Source organism: Gymnogyps californianus, unplaced genomic scaffold (genome assembly GCF_018139145.2).
Source record: "Gymnogyps californianus isolate 813 unplaced genomic scaffold, ASM1813914v2 HiC_scaffold_41, whole genome shotgun sequence".
NCBI lineage: Eukaryota > Metazoa > Chordata > Aves > Accipitriformes > Cathartidae > Gymnogyps > Gymnogyps californianus.
Window position 1 is genome coordinate 412,250 of NW_026114301.1, and position 5,367 is coordinate 417,616.

The 5,367-nt window shown below is 44.4% G+C and overlaps 1 long non-coding RNA gene across 1 annotated transcript; it reads left to right on the forward strand.

Annotated features, from left to right (window-relative positions):
• Positions 1 to 1,472: 1,472 nt before the first annotated feature.
• LOC127028762 (uncharacterized) lies at positions 1,473 to 4,886 on the forward strand. The gene is made up of 2 exons (XR_007768054.1): positions 1,473 to 1,725; positions 3,525 to 4,886. It is a non-coding gene; the product is annotated as an uncharacterized LOC127028762 (long non-coding RNA).
• Positions 4,887 to 5,367: the final 481 nt, after the last annotated feature.

Here is a 5,367-nt window from a genome sequence, read left to right on the forward strand (position 1 = left end):
AGAAAAGACCTGAAGGGGATCCCAAAAAAGACCACGCGAACCAGAAGAACCATCCAATCGGCCCATGAACCGCAAACTGGTTTTCAAGGTTAAGTGTAACACAGAGAGGCAATGCAAACTGTTTTTCTGAATGTGGTGGGCCAGTGAATACATCTTCCACGAGGGCAGAAGATGATCCCCTGGAAGGGACTTCCTGGTTACTGCAGCCCCTTTACAGAGCAAGAGGCTGTCAAACACAATGAGGATGTTTCCCAGGGGAGGCCACCTGCTGCACTCCCAACTCCTGAGGGGGCATTTGAAAGCCCAGCTTTAACCCCATCCTCAAATGTAGCAGGGGTGGTGAAGGAGGCAACAGACCTCCCCATGGTTTCCATGGAGCATGTTAGGCAGTGGGTCTGGCCAATCCAGAGGTTTGAAGCTAGACGATATGTAGAAGAATACAGATTTGTTAATTTAGATCAGGTATCATGACATGAAGCTTATGAAACATTTGTTCAGGCTCTAGAGCATATTTTTGATCATTTACGGCAGCTGTTTGAACCTGGTGATTACACTCAGCTCTGTCTTGAAGCTGTCAGCATGCATGACACTATATTCTCCCGCTATTAATTTAAACAATATGAATTCTGCAACATTTTTAGACTGAGTCAATACTCTCCTGCAAAGTAAAACAGAACTGTGTTTCAATCAGACTTTCTGCCTGGCTGTCTTTATTGTAAAAGCTGTTGAGGGTGGTCATGCTGAATGGCATTAGTAATCAAGGGTTCAGGCAACGTTCAGCTCTGATGGCCCAGAGTAAGAGGATTGAACTATTGGGACCCCTCCACAGTGATCTGTTCTTTCAAGACAAACTTTTGTTGAACAGTGTGGATGTAAAAATTAAGCTTTTGTTTGATAAGCTCCCTAGCAGCAGGAGCCTATGGAGTTAGCAGGAGATCCTATGGAGTTATATGTAATAATTAGGAGGGATATTAGAGAGCTCTATGGTGTCAATCTGAAATGCTATTTCTGTGCTATCTCAGCAGCATTTACCTGGATATTTTGAAGGCTCAGGAGAAATACAGTCTACATTTCCATTTCATTCTTCAAAATTCCTTGTTCTTTTCCTGCCTCTCATAAGGTCCTTTCAAATAAGCCTTTTTCTTTCTCACTGCCCAAGCATGGAGGGCAGTAATACATAGCATATGTATTTGGTAAAGACAATAATTCTAATGAGAAGACATCTTCACAGCTCAACCAAAGGATTAGAAATCAGCATTGCAGACCTACACATGTGGGATTCGCAGGGAGTGTTGCGAGCGACCTTGAACAATTAAACATAGCCTTGAAAGACATAGAATGAGGAAGTAAGCAAGCAAGCACACAGAAAGGAAACTGAAGACAGAAATAACTTGGAACACGGATATAGGACCAAAGATAAAAGACGCGTGTCTTGCTCAACAGCACCAATCAGAAGCTTAGCCTCAGCGAGTGAACAGTAAGCATTAACCAATCGAAGTACAAGCCAGAGCGCGTGGACAGCTAATGAATCTATATAAGTACAAACTTGTAAACAATAAAGGTCTTTGGTTTTACCCGCACCAGAGTCTGTGAATCAATCCCTACAAATGGCGCCCAACGTGGGGCACGAAACTACAGCGTGGAACGTACGCCGGTAGGGACTCCAGTTGGACGAATACATCAGCGGAGGAGCTGAACGACCCGGGTCTCAATCACCAAATAAAGGTGAGCAACTGGAGCATTTTTTAAAATGGGGGCGCATATGTCTGTAGAAGAAGCATCCATTTTGCGGCTGTTATTGCAATTGTTAGCTAAGCGGGGAATCAAATATGAGGAACAGACTATGAAAATGTTGTTAATGTGGCTTAAAACGCACGGGGCCCCCACACAGTTGCATGAAGTATTTGATGTAGATAATTGGGAGAAAGCCGGCATGCTAATCTGGGAAGCAGCCTCACGAGGTGACTTTACGGCAGCTCAAATTATGACCACTTGGCGTGTAGTGACAGATAATTTACAGCAGATTAAGGCAGATAAAAAAGCTGCCGCTGCCGCCATGAGTGCTATAGCTCCCCAGACCTCCCCTGAAGAAACGACAGCGGGCGTAGGGGGAGAAAAAACTGCTTCCACTGTCAGACCTAAATCCCAAGATTTACAGGCTGCCTCAATACCTCCGGAGGGTGAGCAGTGTAAGCTTGTGGATGCATCTGGACAATTGCCCGGTTTTACGCCAGCATCTGTAGCAATCCCTCCCGCCCTGCCGAAAGAAACGACATCGGACGGCATGGACTTTGATCCTAAAGATCGGTGGGCAAGGCTAAAGGAGGAGGCGATTAAGACAGGCGACCTTGAGGCAGTGAGTTGGTCCTTTCCTGTCCTGGTACGGGATCGAGGACCAAATGAGTGGCAACCGTTCCATTGGGACTTAATCAAGGAGTTGCAGAAAACCGTTGTGAGCTATGGACTTTCTGCCCCCTTTTCGCAGAGTCTGTTAGAAAATGTTTTTACAGGACAATTGCTTACTCCTTATGATATATGCCAATTAGCCGCCATGATTTTAACGCCAACTCAGAAACTGTTATTTGCACAATGGTGGCAGGATCTGTGTGCCCAAGAAGCACTTGTGAATTTAGAAAAGCAGCCGAATGATCCATTACATGGAGCAGGCTTACCCCAGCTGCTAGGGCAGCCGCCGTTAGACGATCCGCGATTACAGGCACGACTTGACCCCGCGATTTTGCGTTTGACTGCCCGATTAGCTTATCAAGCCATGGTTAAAGTACCAGAGACAGGGAAAGCAGAAAAATCATTTACCCGTATTATGCAACAAACGAACGAGCCTTATATGCAATTTAATGATTGCTTGAGAGACGCTCTCGATAAGCAGATTGATAACGCCGAGGCAAAGGAAGCCCTATTACTTAAGCTAGCGGTTGAAAACGCTAATGTAGACTGTAAACGAGTATTACAAACCCTATCACAAGGGGCCGGTATAATACAGATGATCGAGGTCTGCCGGTGCCAGGCAAACAACAGACAACCGCAAAAGACCCTGAAGGGCCTGCCGAGACATCAGAAGACCTTTTGAGTGACAGCGCAAACTGTTTTGATGGGAAATGACTTGCTTGAGACAGTAAGGAGTTGTGTAACAGGCCTCGCTAGGCCGCAGGTGTCTATATGTCTAGTCTGTAAGCGCTGCTGTGGATATATTACTGCACATGGTATATTTTGGTAGAAAGTATTTGATTTATTTTAATGGTAATCAGCACATTTATCTGAATCATACTTTAGCACCATTGTGTATTCGCTGTAAGAGAATCAATAGTATATGTAAGATCTATTCAATTCGCTATTTTTGTTGTTATACAGACCGGTATATAAAATGGAGAGGATAACGACCTTTTTAAGCTTGATTGGGTGTATACAAGCAATATGGCTGCCACCACAACCAAAGACGAATGTGTGGGTCACGTTAGCGAATCTAACAGGACAAGATTTTATTTGCCTGTCTATTGCATCTCCAGGGAACCCTTTTTCAACATGTCTTGTCGGAGTCCTGGCAGATACCTGGCCCAACACTATCCAGTCCCAGCATTTGTGCTCCAGTTTCAACGCCTGTGTCGACAACTGGGACGGGTGGAGTGCTCATTTACCCCAATTACCACAGGAGCTGCAAGAACTTGAACTCCTGGGTTCAGTTAATATGGACAGCTGTTTGTATTTCAATTATGCAGGGCGCAATCGAACAACGGCGCAAAATATTAACTCGTCTCTGTCCATATATAGAAATGATACAGCCTAGTGCAACTATACTAGCCCGAATATTTCCAAATCTAGCAACGCGCCTCTGGTGCTTCCCTCAGGGATCTTTTTTATCTGTGGCGATCGCGCATGGGGAGGAATACCATCTCATATAAAAGGAGGGCCTTACAGTTTGGGGAGGCTCACTTTGCTAACACCAAATACATCAATAATTTTTAATCACTGGCGCTCCAAGCGATCGACCCACGCCTTTAAGGCAGAGTGCAGGGATGATGTGGAATTTTGGAACAGTGAAAAGATAATTATGGCTTCTATAGCTGCGCCAGGGGTGGCAGCCTCGCAGGCCTTAGCCACACTAAATAAGTTGGGATGTTGGCTAGCCAAGCAGACTAATGCTACTTCTCAAGCCTTGAGTAGTTTGCTTTTAGATGTTGATTCTGTAAGACATGCAACCTTGCAAAATCGCGCAGCAATTGATTTTTTGCTTTTAGCACAGGGGCACGGGTGTGAAGAGCTTGACGGTATGTGTTGTATGAATCTCTCCGATCACTCGGAATCTATTCACCGTAGCATTCAACAATTGAAAGAGGGAATTAAGAAGTTGCAAGTTGATGATGGATGGGGTTGGATAGAAAATCTTTTTAGTGGCTGGGGAATTAGTGGTTGGCTTAAAGGTTTGATAAAGATTGGGCTAATTTTATTGTGTGCTATTTGTGGCCTCCTTCTCATTATTCCGTGTTTGCTATCCTGTCTGCAAAGGGCCCTGCAAAGGATGGTAAACACTGCATTTTGGGTAGAAAAACAAAAAGGGGGAATTGTGGGATTCGCAGGGAGTGTTGCGAGCGACCTTGAACAATTCGACATAGCCTTGAAAGACATAGAATGAGGAAGTAAGCAAGCAAGCGCACAGAAAGGAAACTGAAGACAGAAATAACTTGGAACACGGATACAGGTCCAAAGATAAAAGACGCGTGTCTTGCTCAACAGCACCAATCAGAAACTTAGCTGTGGCGAGTGAACAGTAAGCATTAACCAATCGAAGTACAAGCCAGAGCGCGTGGACAGCTAATGAATCTATATAAGTACAAACTTGTAAGCAATAAAGGTCTTTAGTTTTACCCGCACCAGAGTCCGTGAATCAATCCCTACATACACATGCAGTACATACAGTAAGATTTGCTACCATGGGGACGAATTAAGGGAAAATAGCCCCTAATAGTTTTAATTTTGCTGGTGTTGTCACACATGAAGCAGTTCTGGGACTCATGCATTTGCATCTACTTTAACTACAGTTATAGTAAGCAAGGAGAACACAAGCGAGGAAGACAAGATATCCCAGCTCTTTCATAGACTTTGACAACTCAGTGCTGGTAGCCTCAGTTTCCCCATGCATCTTTATAGTGAGTAGATATAAATGTTATTAACTACCTGCAGCAAAATATTACTAGACTGTGGGTTTTTTTCAACTGCAGTGAGATTCTTAGATGTAAAGAGAGCAATAGAAGAACTTAGTGAAAAGGAGACTGCTGCAAAAACTGCTGAGCCCATGCACAAGCTGTGTTCCACTAAAACTTTGCCCTTTCCATGGTTAGCCAACATCCATGC